The sequence below is a fragment of the Sphaerodactylus townsendi genome, linkage group LG03, assembly GCF_021028975.2.
Source record: "Sphaerodactylus townsendi isolate TG3544 linkage group LG03, MPM_Stown_v2.3, whole genome shotgun sequence".
Taxonomy (NCBI): domain Eukaryota; kingdom Metazoa; phylum Chordata; class Lepidosauria; order Squamata; family Sphaerodactylidae; genus Sphaerodactylus; species Sphaerodactylus townsendi.
This window is the reverse complement of record NC_059427.1, coordinates 160,197,858-160,214,369: the sequence shown is the minus strand read 5'-3', so window position 1 is coordinate 160,214,369 and position 16,512 is coordinate 160,197,858. Positions and strand designations below refer to the sequence as shown.

The 16,512-nt window shown below is 47.3% G+C and overlaps 1 protein-coding gene across 3 annotated transcripts in view; it reads right to left on the bottom strand.

Moving 5' to 3' along the window:
* NFIX (nuclear factor I X) overlaps positions 1–16,512 on the bottom strand; it is a 259,293-nt gene that overhangs the window by 125,104 nt on the left and 117,677 nt on the right. The window lies entirely within an intron of this gene.

Below are 16,512 nucleotides of genomic sequence, written 5' to 3'. Positions count from 1 at the left end.
GGAGGGAATTAACATGTATTGGTTCAGACCAGATGCAGCGTTCAGCACCATAACGTTTTGAAATGTTGTGTGCACTTTTCTTTAAATTGAGAGGTAAGTTGAAGACCGGGGGGAGGGGGGGGGCGGGGCTGAAAGAGCCAGGTGATGGGTTGACACTGGAGAGTCTGTGCTGAACTGAGAGGGAGTGGAGGGTGTGTATAACTGGGGGGAGAGATGGCAGTCTGTGCTGGAGACCTACACTGAATCATAGGGTGTGTGTAGAACTGGACACAGAAGAAGAAGAAGAAGAAGAAGAAGAAGAAGAAGAAGAAGAAGAAGAAGAAGAAGAAGAAGAAGAAGAAGAAGAAGAAGAAGAAGAAGAAGAAGAGGAAGAGGAAGAGGAAGAGGAAGAGGAAGAGGTTGGATTTATATCCCCCCTTTCTCTCCTGCAGGAGACTCCAAGGGGCTTACAATCTCCTTGCCCTTCCCCCCTCACAACAAACACCCTGTGACGTAGGTGGGGCTGAGAGAGCTCCGAGAAGGTGTGACTAGCCCATGGTCACCCAGCTGGCGTGTGTTGGAGTGTACAGGCTAATCTGAATTCCCCAGATAAGCCTCCACAACTCAAGCAGCAGAGCTGGGAATCAAACCCGGTTCCTTCAGATTAGATACACGAGCTCTTAACCTCCTATGCCACAGAGAGAGAACAGAGAGAATAATATAATCATGGAAGAGACTCCAAGGGCCACCAAGTCCAACCCCCTGCCATGGAGGAACACACAATCAAAGCACCCCTGACAGATGGACATTTAAAAACCTCCAAAGTGAGAGAGACAGTATTCTGCACTGAAGACTGAGAGAGTCAGTCTGTGCCGCACAGAGAGTGAGAGACTAGGAAACAAGTCAAATCCTAATATGATTTCACCCAGGTAAAGAAGAAGAGAAGGAACTGATGTAAAGAAGAGGAAGAGTTCTCTCCTGTAGGAGACCCAAAGGGGCTTACCCTTCCCCCCCTGTCAAGTCTGAGAGAGCTCTGAAGAACTGTGACTAGCCCAAGGTTACCCAGCTGGCATGTGTTGGAGTGCACAAGCTAATCTGGTTCCCCAGATAAGCCTCCACAGCTCAAGTGGCAGAGCGGGGAATCAAATCCAGTTCTCCAGATTAGAGTGCCCCTGCTCTTAACTACTGCACCACGCTGGCTCTCAAGTGAAAATCATCTCAGCAGAAGTGTATTTGGTGCATTTATTATGAATGATTTCTTGAAACCTTTAAGCCAAAGAACAGATATGAATAATTTTTTTGTTTGTTAAATGTAACCTGGAATCCCTCGCTAGAAATTTCCACGGACCATGTAGTCCTTCGAATCTGCTTTAAAGCTCAAACACACTACTTCAGGAAAAATTATACAGGGGGTTTGCATTAAATTCCTGGAGGCAGCAAATATAGATAGAAAAAGAGAGGAAGAAATAAACATTATTTTGCACCTGTTATATTTATTTGTAAAAAAAAATAAGAGTGGGCATCACAGGCACAGAAGTTTATGCCAGTCGGGTTAATGAGCAAAACCCGAAGTTATAAACGGCAAAATGGCTTCCTTTACAAAGCAAACGGGGAAAACAGCAAAACAAATGCAAGTTGATGCTAATGCAAGCAACAGGAGAATTTGAGAAGCTGATTCCAAAGATCACGAAGCAAACCATTACAAATTATGTACATCAGAAGCAAGTCCGAGACTTCCTTTAGAAATATTGAAGCTGAAATCAGTTAAAACAAATGAGATGTGTGGTGTAGTGGTTAAGAGCCAGTACACTCTAATCTGGAGAACTAGATTTGACTCCCTGCTCTGCCACTTCTGCTGTGGAGGCTTATCTGGGGACTCAGATTAGCTTGTACTCTCCAACACATGCCAGCTGGGTGACCTTGGGCTAGTCACAGTTCTTCGGGGCTCCCTCAGCCCCACCCACCTCACAGGGTGTTTGTTCTGGGGTGGGGGGGAAGGGAAAGGAGATTGTAAGCCCCTTTTGGGTCTCCTTACAGGAGAGAAAGAGGATATAAATCCAAACTCTTTCTCTTCTTCTTTTACAAGAATCATGGGGGGATTTCCAGCTCAAGCTCCCCCCCAGCCCACCCACTCACTGGTTCCTGCTCCTCCACCACCACCACCACCCCGCCTGGCCATAGCAGCTCTTGCAGAGATGTTAGCATCACTTGCTCCTCTGCCACCCACACTGCTGCCCCTCCATGGCTCACATAGCAGGGGCGGGGGCAGACCCCGATCAACCTCCATCATTGCTACCACAAAAGGTGGGGACCCTCTGTTTTTATTTCGACGTGGCCCCACTCTGCAGTTTTAAGTATCTGCAGAGAGGGAAATGTTCTGAATTTGATGGATTAAGCAAGTAAAACAAACAAACAAAAAATAAATCAGGCTGATTAATCCCTTAAGAGCTCAAAATATCCCAAAGGGAGAGACTTTGGCCAGGGGAAGGAGAGGGAATTCCCAGTGGTTTATTTAATTCCCTACTTCATTTCCTCATAAGCCCCCAACTTATCTATGGACTGATGGTCTGACACACTAGAAAACAGTTCCTTAGATATATTCAAGAACTTCCTGTCTTCCTCCCAAATTCCATACAGAAATCACAAAATTCTAGATTGGGTATCTGTGAAATGTGTAACGTTTCCTAGGGGATTTACAACAATATCAAAAATCTGATTCATAATGCAGTTAATCAGTGCTGGTTACAGTGGAAGGCATGAGCCCCGTCACACTCCGTGCTTTTTGTGTCTCTTCTCAATGTGGTATCTAGAAAGCCCTTTTCACAGTTCTGTGAGTCTTGCTAGACAGCAAGGGGAGCATTTTCAACATATTGGTGGGTGTTGAAAAGATCACATATTCCCGCTGGTCAAGAAAATAGGGTTCCAGAACTATATTGGTTCCAGAACTGTAGAGGAGGAAGAGGAGGAGGAGGAGGAGTTTGGATTTATATCACCCCTTTCTCTCCTGCAGGAGACTCAAAAGGGGCTTACAATCTCCTTGCCTTTCCCCCCTCACAACAAACACCCTGTGAGGTGGGTGGGGCTGAGAGAGCTCCGAGAAGCTGTGACTAGCCCAAGGTCACCCAGCTGGCGTGTGTGGGAGTGCACAGGCTAATCTGAATTCCCCAGATAAGCCTCCACAGTTCAGGCAGCGGAGCTGGGAATCAAACCCGGTTCCTCCAGATTAGAATGCACCTGCTCTTAACCACTACGCCACTGCTGCTCCTTTAGACATAACTGTGCTTTAGACATAACTGTGAGGACGAATCACAGACATCGTACCTGCCAAGACTGTAATTCATGAAACCATCTATGTGGCTCCAGAAGGTTTGGGAGCAATTTTAGCCCTTGAATGGCAATGGAGGTTGCTTTGGGCAGCTGTAAAGACCCCCATGGGGACATGTGGGGTCACATGTCCCCGGGCGCACGCCAGCTGGTCATGGGGGGGGCACGGAGAATCACCCTCACACCCCTCCCCTCCCCTCGGCTGTTCTTTCAGCCAGTGGAGGTTCTGCCGGCTGAAGGAGCGGCCCACGGCAGGCTCCCGCTGGCTAAGGTAAGTCGGGTTGGGGTGGGGGGTGCCCGGAGCAGGTGTTGCCCCGGGTGCCATGCCCCCACCCCCCAACGTTTCTGCAGCTCAGTGGCAGGTTACATGCCATGTCCGCAGAAGGTCCCAGTTTAGTCCTGAGCAGCTTTAGTGGGGAAAAAACACACAGATCGCACCAGTATCTGCCTCAGAACTGGATCACTGCAGGCAACAGGGATCGCATTACCCCATATGTCCCAGTTCGACCTCTGCGTTCAGCAGAGGCCAATTGACTGGAGATCCCTGGCCCCTCAATGACGCGGCTGGCCTCCACTTGGGCCAGGGCCTTTATGGCCCTGGCACCGGCCTGGTGGAACACTCTACTACCATCTGTCCGGGCCCTGCGGGACCTGGGAGAGTTCCGCAGGGCCTGTAAGACCGAGTTGTTCCGCCAGGCCTTTGGAGAGACCAGCCGCTGAAGGTGCCCTCCCCCCCCCTGCTTTACAGGGGTCCCCAACATCATCAGGACCCATTATTCTTTTCTGGGAGGGTTGTATATAGGTTCCGTGGGACATTGTTTTAGAATGTAACTGTTTTAAATTGTATGTATATTTTTATATATGATATTTTATATTGTTCACCGCCCTGAGCCCTTCGGGGATAGGGCGGTATATTAAATCCAATTAACAACAACAACAACAACAACAACAACAACACTGAGCAAGGGGAACCGGTAAACTGCAAAGCCCCAGAAACAACCAGGCATTTTGTGGCAAGGGAGCATCAGGATATCCAGTGCTTCATCCTGAAATCCATGGAGAAGGAATCCAGTGATGTCACAGGGCCATGAGCTCCCCAACTAGGCTAGGCTGTTGCCCTAACACAGCTGAAGTCTGTTAGGGGGTCCTATGACATTATAGGGGAAATTTGCCATCTATGTTCATTATTACGTAGTTATGTTGATTATGTATGTTGCTGTGACTATTGCTGCTTCACAGTTTATGATACTATAGCTCAGTGATGGCGAACCTTTTTGAGACCGAGTGCCCAAATTGCAACTCAAACCCTACTTATTTATTGCGAAGTGCCAACCCGGCAATTTAACCTGAATGCTGAGGTTTTAGTTTAGAAAAAACCGGTTGGCTCCCTCTTCCTCCGCCACACCCGCTCGAGAAGGGGCCAGCCTGCTATAGCCTCCAGCAATTCCCGCGTGCACCGCTCTGTGCCTCTCTAGCATCTCTGCCTCCTCTGCACCCCACCCCGGGGAGTAGCCACCCAGAACACAGGCACCAGGCCCGCCAGCCAAGTCCTCCCTACTCACTGCGGTGCGTGCACATCGTGCTCAGTGGCCCAGGCCATCTTAGATGTGTGTGTGTGGGTGTGGGGGTGTGTGTGATTTTCCGCCCCCCACATGATGAACTCTGTGTGTGCATGCCCACAGAGAGGGCTCAGAGTGCCACCTCTGGCACCCGTGCCATAGGTTTGCCATCACTGCTATAGCTAGTGCTGTTTGTTGTTTCTCATGCCAGATTTATTGTGTTCATAATGTTATGTTTCATGATTCTATGCTTATTGCTATTTATAATGTTATATTTACGACGTTATGTTTCAAAGTTATGATGTAATGCCTATAACGTTATGATGTTAAGTTTTCTGGTCCTTGTTTATTGATAATATGTTTTTGATGGTTATAATATGATGTTTTGACTGCTGATATCGTTATTATCCTGTTGTGCATCGCCATGAGCCTTTCGGGGGATGGTGGTATATAAATTAAACATTCACCACTATCTCAAAGAGTGCAATGTCAACAATAGCCTAAATCACAGCATCATGCTGGCAGGGGATGATGGGAACTGTAGTCCATAACATCTGGAGGGCCGTGAGTTTGACACCTATGGCCTAAATAAACAAAGAGATACACACGTTGCACTCTGGCTGTATATCCAATCTTATATATTGATTTTGCATATAATTAATCAACTTAACACTTCTATTTGTTTTACATTTCATCTGTTTCTCTTACAAAGTTCTTAAAGATACAGTATTCCAACACTTGTAACTAAACATAAATATCTACATAGTCCATTCAATTCCTACCGATTCTTCTTTCAGAAACAAAGCTTCAATTTCATATAGTGTAACTTTAATTTCAGATATACCCATTAGAAGCCTCAAGGAACTGTTGGAAGTGTGATTGAACATATTGACATACTGAGGAAGACGCACGAAAAACGTTCTATACGCGTGAAACGTTTTTACGTGGAGATGCAGATCTTATAGAATTGGAATACGGACTATATGAATATGGACTATATGGCTGCCCTCTGTCGTGAACATGAGCTGGGTGTCATCAGAATATAGATGGCACCGCAGCCTGAAACTCATTGTTATTACATTGTATTTTTATTTTGGTTTCTCTATTGACGTATCTTCTGAGCTTGCTCACTCAACCTTTTTTGGTTACATGACATCAAAACATTTTGCAGGCGCCCCTAAATTATAGTAGTTACACTATTAGTGGATGGATTGATGGTTTGCTGTTGATTGAGAAAATGACCATGCGCATAGCGGACTTCGTGCAAGTACTCTGTGGCCACCCAGGGACCCCCGGTCCCCAGGGTGGGAACCACCATTCTAGGGTGAACCCGTCTACTCTTTTGCTCAGCACTGACCCACATAGGTTGAGTTGACTCAACAAAGTTGGCATTTGCAAACATAAAAAACCACAACACTCTCAGTGGCAGTGATACGATTTAATTCTGTGTTACGAGAGGCCTCTGAACAGCTGGAAGAATGAAAGTAATGTAGAAGCAGAATCCTGAATTCCTTCTCAAAAGGAACCATCTGAATCGAGTGCACGTTTCCGTTAATGGTAGAAAGGGGCAGGCTCAGGGTGGCACTAGAGACTATCGGCCAGCTGTTTTTTATTCTGCCTGTACAATATTGTATGTTTCTTTGGGAACGTTAATAAAACGTTTTGCTAGTGATGTCTTAATTTTCAAAAGTTTCTTGCAAAACGATTAGACAGGAAAGGAGGACTCAACATGGCCAGCATGTGCAGAAAAAGCGGGGAAAGAAGGCTTCCAAGAGACGGCTTCCACGGGGAAGGGGCATCATGGAACCTGTCTGTGCTGAAAAGCAATCTGCTCCCTCAGATTTTAGACCAGCGATTCCCAACCAGGGTTCCGTGGTACCCTGGGGTGCCGTGAGCCTGTCCCGGGGTACCGCGGCAATGCTACCGGCCCCATTCACTTTTGTGGTGTCTCCCACCGGTGCCAGCAAGGACATGGAGTTGACCCAGGAGGCAGGGCCTGCTGAAAGGTCAGCAGACAATTCCTGCACAGCCCCCCCCCCCCCGTGCTTCCCTTCACCCTGGGAGGGGAAGGGGGGTGGCAAGCAGGGGCACTGGGAGGGGAAGGTGGGGGAATTGCAGGGGTACCGTGAGATATGAAGAGTGAGGTCAAGGGTACCGTGATGTCAAAAAGGTTGGAAAACGCTGGCTTAGACCAGGGGTCTTCAAACTATGGCCCTCCAGATGTTCATGGACTACAATTCCCATCAGCCCCTGCCAGCATGGCCAAGTGGTAGGGCTCATGGGAATTGTAGTCTCTAAACATCTGGAGGGCCATAGTTTGAAGACCCCTGGCTTAGACAAAGTAAAGCCACAGTCCCCTAGGTCACGAGCTGCAGGGCCCTCCCGAAAGCAGATAAGTACATGGCAACTCTAGAGGGCCTTGAGCCCCACCTCTGGCTCTTGACCCAGGTGCTGAAGAGAACTGCTGGGGAAAGCTGTTTGCCAGAGCAGTTACGGAGCTCAACAGGAGAATCAGCTCCAGCAAGCAGAAGCCAGTGGTGTGAGGCCATCCTGCCCTCATCCTGGATTTAGACTGTGGTCAGATGCACCAATCCTGCTGGCACAGAGCCTTCACAGCTGCAGCATAGCAAACAGGCGCCTCCAAGTTGCTCATCTTCTCCGTTCCTCTCCTCCCATCGTTATTCCCCTTCCATGTCCTGTCACAAAAATTCTGCATACCTCCAAACCCAAATTTGCACCATTGAGAAAAAGCAAATAATTATTTCCCCTGGGTCCCCCCCCCTTTATGTTGCCCTCTCACCTTCTTCTTAAGCACATCCCTTGACACATTCCACCATTCAAGAAACTGTGGAGTGCGCTACTGTGCCGTGAGTAATAATGATGCATGAAATCAGCAATTAAGAAGGAACAAGGGCACATTCCAGAGGAGTGTTATTGATGACGCGCCATGGATTAGGGCAGGGGCGAGGGGAGGAAAATGTGTAACAGCTGACAACTGTGTGTTGAATACGAAGAAATACACACGTTGCACTCTGGCTGTATCCAATCTTATATATTGATCTTACATATAATGAATCAACTTAACACTTCTATTTGTATTTACATTTCCTCCATTTCTCTGACAGAGTTCTTCAAGATACAGTATAAGTCTTCCAACACTTATAACTAAACATAAATAACCACTTAGTCTCTACGCGCGAAACGTTTTTATGTAGAACCTACAGGATTGGAGTATGGACTATGTGAAACTGAAGCTTTGTCTCTGAAAAAAGAATCGGCAGGAACTGAATGGACTAAGTGGTTATTTATGTTTAGTTATTTATGTTTAATTATAAGTTTTGGAAGACTTATACTGTATCTTGAAGAACTCTGTCAGAGAAATGGAGGAAATGTAAACACAAATAGAAGTGTTAAGTTGATTAATTATATGAAGAAGAAGAAGAAGAAGAAGAAGAAGAAGAAGAAGAAGAAGAAGAAGAAGAAGAAGAAGAAGAAGAAGAAGAAGAAGAAGAAGAAGAAGAAGAAGAAAGAAAAGCAGAAGAGAAGAAGAAGAAGAGAAGAGGGAGGGAGGAGGAGGAGGGAGGGAGGAGGAGGAGGAGGAGGAGTTTGGATTTATATCCCCCCCTTTCTCTCTCCTGTAGAGAAGGAGACTCAAAGGGGCCTGACAAATCTCACTTGCCCTTCACGCCCTCACACAACAAACTTACCCTGTGTGAGGTGGGTGGGAGCTAGAGAGGAAGCTCCGAGAAGCTGTGACTCGCCCAAGGTCACCCAGCTGGCGTGTGTGGGAGTGCACAGGCTAATCTGAATTCCCCAGATAAGCCTCCACAGCTCAGGCGGCAGAGCTGGGAATCAAACCCGGTTCCTCCAGATTAGATACATGAGCTCTTAACCTCCTACGCCACTGCTGCTCCTTATTGATGTAAGATCAATATATAAGATTGGATACAGCCAGAGTGCAACGTGTGTGAGTCCGTTGTCTGGTGGTCAGACTGAAAAGCAAGGGCATGTATTTAGGCTTAGTATTTAGGCTAGTGTTGACATTGCACTCTTAGAGACAGTGGAAACAGGAGCGTCACCACATGCCCTTGCTTTTCAGTCTGACCACCAGACAACGGACTCACAACCAGTAAAATTAGGACTAGAGAAAAGGAAGTGACTTTTGCTCCTTTCCTCCTGCCACCTGGGATGTGTTTCCAGAACAGCATTGCGATTCTCTCTGCACATCTTCTGGTGGTGCTCACTTAAGTCAACTCTATCTTTCCACAGCCTCCGTTCTCATAGGCAGGTAACCACCTTTTTGAAAAAAATATACAAAGCCAACCAGGCTCTAATGCAAAAATATGCAAAGCCAACCAGGAGGCCTGCTGGCCAAAAGTTACACCCACTTCCTAAAAACACAAGGCTGGGGCCAGGAAAGGTACCAACGGGCACATGAACTCTTGTGAGTCGGAACTCACTTTTTCAGACGCAATGGAAAGAATGAAAACCTGGAGAAATGCTGCAGTGTTTGGAAAAATATTAACAAAATTTCACTGACGCTAGCAAAACAAGAATAAAAAATGGCAAAGGAAGGAGCAAGAGAGGAAGGAAAGGGAGAAAAGCTCAGTATGACAGAAGGTCATCCAGACGCCACAATGGATACCAGTGTCTCGTGGTGTTTGAATCAAGTCTCTGCACCAGATGAGACGGGAGCAGTAGCTGAAATGGTGGAAGGAAAGCAGCTGGATTCTGTTCCGTGCCCTCTCTGTGCACCAAAACATTGGTTTGCAAAACTACAGATTTAGCAGTTTTAGGAAAAGTGCATCCCACAAATGTAAACGCAGAGTATGGTTGTAAGACACATGACAAATAAACCATACAGAAGAGAAACAAAGATGGGTCTGGTTCGTGCCTGAAAGGGAACTTCCTGGGAACCCCTCTCCCCAACCTGTAAGTCACCTGAAGCTCCCATGTGGAAAAAAGGTGACAGGTATGTCAGAAGTCTGTCATGAGTACACAGAAGAAGAAGAAGAAGAAGAAGAAGAAGAAGAAGAAGAAGAAGAAGAAGAAGAAGAAGAAGAAGAAGAAGAAGAAGAAGAAGAAGAAGAAGAAGAAGAGGAAGAGGAGGAGGAGGAGGAGGAGGAGGAGGAGGAGGAGGAGGGGGGAAGGGGGAAGGGGGGAAGGGGAGGGGGAGGAGGAGGAGGAGGAGTTTGGATTTATACCCCCCCTTTCTCTCCTGTAAGGAGACTCAAAGGGGCTTACAAACTCCTTTCCCTTCCCCCCCCCCCAACAAACACCCTGTGAGGTGGGTGGGGCTCAGAGAGTTCCAAAAAATTGTGACTAGCCAAGGTCACCCAGTTAGCATGTGTTGGAGTGCACAAGCTAATCCAGTTCACCAGTTAAGCCTCCACAGCTCAAGTGGCAGAGCATGGGATCAAACCCGGTTCTCCAGATTAGAGTGCATCTGCTCTTAACCACTACGCCACCCTGGCTCCCAAGTTCACTTCCAAAGAATAATCATTGGAGAAACTTTTTCACAAAATCTGGCCGCTAAAGGAATGTATGCAAAACAGGTCAGATATCACAACAATTTCATATCACAAACAGTCTATGTCAAAGGAGATTTTTTTTAATGAACTGTGGGTTTTATCTATTAGATATAAATGAAGATGTTATAGATAAAGTGGCTCTGAGATGCTTTTTCAATTATAAGGATACAATATTCTAGTTTGATTTTTGTTTGTTTGTGTGCGCTGTGTTTTGTTACTGTCATTAGCTCACGGAACTGTCCACGGCCCAGGGGTGGCCATCCTTTTGGGCCCCAATGCCAAACAACGGCAAGGTTCTCTTCCCATGAAGACGTGAGTCTGCTGGCAGACAAAACTGAGGGACAGGGAGGCAGTGGGTTGTGTTTTGAGACATGCCTGGGGGAAGTCACACTGCAGGGAACTTGCTCGGATCTGGGATGTGAGGACCAGCACAGGCCCCACCTTCTCCTCCATCACAAAGCCAGAGCCTCAACCACTGGGGCAGAGAGCCGGCCCGAAGCGGCAGGGGGTCTGTTGCGCTGCTTCGGCACACTTGACAGGCGCTGCCTGCCAATGCGCCACATCACTCGTTATTCTACAGATCACAAAAGTGGGGAAACCTAAATAGACTGTCAGGCCTCACTGCTCTGCTGTAACCGAGTCAAGCTAGAGATGCAGAAATCCATAGCTGGGAGGGAGAGAAGGAGCCGCGTCTTGTCTGAAAGAGCACGACCTTTGCGAGAGGCCCCTGAGTCGGTGGTTCTCAATCTGTGGACTGGGACGTGAAGTGGACCGTGGGGCTCTTGCAGCTGCTTTCACAAGGCTAGGAGGGAGGGAGCAGGAACCCCTGACTGAAATCCTGGGAACCAGGTTGAGAGCATCTGGGTAAAAATTAAGGGGGAGAAAAACAACAGCGATCTCATTGTGGGGGTCTATTACAGACCCCCCAAACCAGGCTGAAGAGTTGGATGATGCCTTCCTGGAGCAGATGACCAAACTTGCACAAAGAAGACAAATAGTAGCAATGGGAGATTTCAATGATCCAGATATTTGCTGGGAGTCAAACTCTGCCAAGACTACCAGGTCCAACAATTTCCCCACTTTCCTTGCAGACAATTTCATGGTCCAGAAGGTGGACGAGGCAACAAGGGGATGGCTATTTTCGATCTGCTTCTAACCAGCAATGATAACCTGATTAATGGGGTGGAAGTGGTAGGGTCCTTAGGTGAGAGTGACCATGTTCTCCTAGAGCAGGGGTCTTCAAACTATGGCCCTCCAGATGTTCATGGACTACAATTCCCATCAGCCCCTGCCAGAATGGCCAAGTGGTAGGGCTCATAGGAATTGTAGTCTATGAACATCTGAAGGGCCATAGTTTGAAGACCCCTGTCCTAGAGAGTTTGTTATAAGGTGGAAAGAGGATGCCAAATCTAGTCGGACACACGTCTAGACTTTAAGAAAGCTGATTTCAGTAAGCTTAGGAATCTACTGGGTGCGATCCCGTGGTCAAAAATACTAAAAGAGAAGGGAGTACAAGATGGATGGGAGTTTCTCAAAAGCGAGATCTTGAAGGCACAGTTTCAAACAGTTCCAATGAGGAGAAAAAATGGGAGGTGTCTTAAAAAAACCAGGATGGATGTCTAAAGAAGTCTCAAGTGAACTAAGATATAAAAGGGACATGTACAAGAAATGGAAAAGAGGGGAAATTACTAAAGAGGAATTCAAACAAATAGCCAAGGCATGTAGGGAGAAAGTCAGAAAAGCTAAAGCTCACAATGAGCTTAGACATGCAACAATTAAAAGGGATTTCTGGGTTATGTCCATAGCAAAAGGAAGAAAAAGGATAAGATAGGGTCACTGTGCGGAGAAGATGGTGAAATTCTAACAGGAGACAGAGAAGGCAGAACTACTCAACACCTTCTTTGCCTCAGTTTTTCCCCCAAAAGAAAAACAGTACTCAGCAGTGGAGAAATGGATCAGATGGTACAGTAGGGGAAATTCAGCACAGAATAAATAAAGAGTTGGTACAGGAATACCTGAATACTTTAATGAATACTTTAAGGTCACCCAGCTGGAATGTCAGAGTGGGGAAACAAATCCGGTTCATCAGATAAGAGTCCACCACTCCTGTGGAGGAGTGGGGAATCAAACCCAGTTTACCAGATTACAATCCACCGCTCTTAACCACTACAACACTCTGGCAAATAAATTGTCATGAGTCAGACTCTGGACACTGAGGGCTTTGCTGCAGAGCCTGAAGATGCGGTGGAGCCAGAGATGGCTTCTTGTGAGGAGGTGCCGGTAGCAGAGCCAGCTCCAAGCCCTTCCCTGCAAGCCAAAGCAGAGCCTGACGCTGGGCAGCTGGGAGAGCCACCAAGGATTCATAGGAGCCGGCTGCACAAAGGAGACAGAGGCAGAGGCTACCATTCCACGGTAAAAGAAGTGGTCACATGGCTTCTAGGTATGGCAGGGGGCTCTACAAAATGGCAGCATCTGCAGCTGAGGAGGCCAGAACTGGCTCAATAAATCCTGCCTCAGGCTTGGTTTTGCCTGGTTGCAACAAGTGCATCTCCAGGTAAGCTCCTGGTGACCCCTCTGACCTGCCGGCCTGATCTGGTGGCCCTGACTCTGGACTGGTTTCGACAACACCCATGCCTGCTGCCTGCCCTGGCTCCATACTGGTTGACCATGCCTCAAATGCTGCCTGCCTTGGCTCTGGCTCACCTGGCCACACTCTGGCTCCTGCCTGCAATACATAAATAAATTAAATTGGGGGCGGTAGTGTAGCTGTCCTGCCAACCTGGAAGGCAGACTGCCCTCAAATCCACTCCGTCCACGTCTCCTTCCTCCAGAGGCGTAGCTACAAGGGGGCCGGGGGGTGCGCACTGCACTGGGTGCGCGCCTGGGGGGGGGCAAGCAAAAAAATTCAGGTTTTTTGTATTTTTAGTGTTTTTCAGTTTTTGGCCTGCAGGGGTGCAGTTTTTAGGCTAGCAGCACCACTCAGGGAGTTTTCGGGGGGACTCTCCTGATTATACCACCGAAGTTAGGTGAGGTTTGGTTCAGGGGGTACAAAGTTATGGACTCCCAAAAGGGATGCCCCCATCCCTCATTGTTTCCAATGGCAGCTAATAGGAGATGGGGGCTACACTTTTGAGAGTCCATAACTTTGGACCCCCTGAACCAAACTTCACCCAACCGGGCTGGTATCATCAGGATAGGCTCCTAAAGATACCCTGGAATTTTGATGCTGCTAGCCTAAAAACTGTGCCCCCTGCAGGCCAAAAACTGAAAAAGCACTAAAAAATACAAAAAACAAACGAACATGGGGGGGGGGGCAGCAAAACTCAGATTTTGCCCCGGGCTCCATTTTCTCGAGGTACGCCTCTGCCTTCCTCTCACGTCTCTCACTGAAGATTATCTCCATCTCCTCCCCAGTTATGGGGTGCCCCCAAATCTATCTCTGCACGTGTCCCCCTGTCTAGGCCATGGCCCTGCCAATACGGTGCCTTCTTGACTTTACTGAACAGAGTAAAGAATTCAGGGCTTGGTGATTGCACTGACCCAATTATTTCCCCTCCACACCTCCCTTGCCTTCAGGCACAACAGTTGGTCTTATTCGCAACTGATGGGACACGGGGGGGGGGGGGTGTGTGTGTGCTAAGGCTGCGCCATTAATTTTTCTCTGAAAATAGAAAGTTGGCAGCTTCCTTATACAGCAAATTAAAAAAAACCAAACTTCTTCCTTTCCCATACACGTCCCACCCACCCCGCCACGGTCTCCTCAGAGCTCCCCTCTTAAATGCTTCCACATGTCTCCCTTTTCCACTGAGTGGCCTTCCCCGTGTAGTTTTTCTCCAGCAGCTCTCTTGGATAAGGCAGGGAAAGGCAACCAAGCATTCCACATGCCAGTGAGGTTGATTTTCGCAAAAGCACGAATTCCCAGAAAATTTCCCATGCCGAAATGCAGGGGGATCCAATTCGGCACGTTTATTCAGACTTGTGCTCGGCAAACAAAAATTCATGGTTATTTTTTATGTCCCAAGAGCAACAAATATTTGAGCATAAATATTTCATTTCTTTAAAAAAAAATCTAGTGTGGTTTTAAATATTATATCCAAACAAATTCAAAGCTTTGTGTGGAAAATATTTTTATTGGAATCACACCCTTCCCTGAAATTGTTTAAATTTAAGCAGGGAGGAAACCAAAGTCACTGAAGGAAAATTGCTGACAACCTCACATTAGAAAAAGGGTCTTAGCAGTGTGTAGATCCCAAAGTAAAGAATTCAAGGGCTTGGTGGTTTTCTCAACCGCTGCACCTCAACCGACCGAACAAACATCTTTGTACGTAACAGAGTATGCCAGGCAGGGCCCTTTGGATGTGCTAAAACGAGCGCAATCCAAAAAATCAGAATACAAATGCAACTCCTTGACTCCCCCAAGATCCAGGTTCAAAGTCTAAAGTAATTTTAATAAACTCAAAATCTAAAACCTCAAAATATCAATCCATTTTAGTGAACTCCAGCAGAAAGCATAGGTGAAAACATTCCCAAAGACATCAACACTGGTTCTCCATCATATAGCAGAACCCTCTTTAGTCCCTTGCAGACAGCGCTCTGGGTTCTTCCCAGTGGCCCATTGGGCAAAGTGGGCAGTTGCCCAAGACGCAGAAATTTTTAGTCATGTGGGGGGTGCCTGATTTCTAAGCCCCGCCCACTCTGACTAAGCCCCGCCCACTCTGTACGGTGGCCCACAAGCCACCAGAGGCAGAGAAGGATGGGAAGCTCCGCCTCCGGTGAACTTGGGCTGCTGGGGCCATCTGGGAAGGGTGAGTGCCACGGCCGGGCTGCTCCTCCCATGGGGGGGGCATCAAACTCAGTTTTTGCCCAGGGCGCCAGTTTGCCTAGCTAAGCCACTGGTTCTTCCTGAGACCAAATCTGGAGAAGAATCCCCCAAAACACCTTCTTGCCATAGCAGGAAGTCTTCCTGGAAAGACAGCAGATGAGTCTTCCAGCTTGGTAGTCACCCTAGCATCAGTTTCCCTTTTCTCCTGGCCAGACAAGGTGGGGAAACTCTGTGCTGGGAGGGTTTCAGTGCAGTTGTTGAAGAGTGCAACTATGGCAAGTCCAGTTCCTTCCTCTCTCCAGTCACTGCTGCTCTGAAGAAGGATTGCTCAGCTCTTCTGCCGTTCTCAAAGAAGACAGTTCAGTTCTTCCGTCTAAGAAATCCAGCTCTTTCTGTTCTGTACTTTTTCAGCGTTGCCCTTTAGAGAAGGCTGCCTTCAGTGTTTCTCAATCAATAACCTCTTATTCTTTTAGCTAGCCTGCTTTAGATCACCTTTTCATGTTATGGTGATCATTTCATAAGCCTTTGCTAAATATGCAAATCACCACAAGCCTATACACATATAAGCTATCTGCTAGCAGGGGCGTATCACCCAGGTGGACATACAGGGACAAATGTCCCTGGGCTGCAGCCATTTAGTCACGTGGGAGGCAGAAAATCATCCCCACACCCCTCCTCCTTCCCACCCTGGGTCCATACACTGACTTCAAGACCTGGTGCAAAAAACTTTGTTTGGTCGTGGTGGGGAGGGCGGCTGCCCATAATACTCAGATTTTGCACTGGGCTACATTTTCCATTTGCCTGCTAATCTGTTCTGGCCTAAAGTCTATCCAAATATCTGTGATCTGCTAATCAAACCTAGGCCTAAAACTTTATGTTTTTTTCAGTACCGACTACATGCCATGCCCACACCCCCATAATGGCAATGATTTGGACCAACCAAATGCCTCATAACAGTGTGCAAAAAACTCTTATAATTTGTTAATGCCTATAAAGTTTAGTTGTTTTACTGCCTTTTGCCCAAAATAGCTAGGTATAAGTCAAATCCAGCATCATTTGAAGCTACCTGCCCAGGACTCACCATCGTGGTCTAAGGCAGTGGTTCTCAACCTTCCTAATGCCGCGACCCTTTAATACAGTTCCTCACATTGTGGTGACACCCAACCATAAAATTGGTATAAATAAAATATAAAAAAACCGTTTTCTGATGGTCTTAGGCGACCCCTGTGAAAGGGTCATTTGACCCCCAAAGGGGTCCCAACCCCCAGATTGAGAACCACTGGTCTAAAGGATTTTC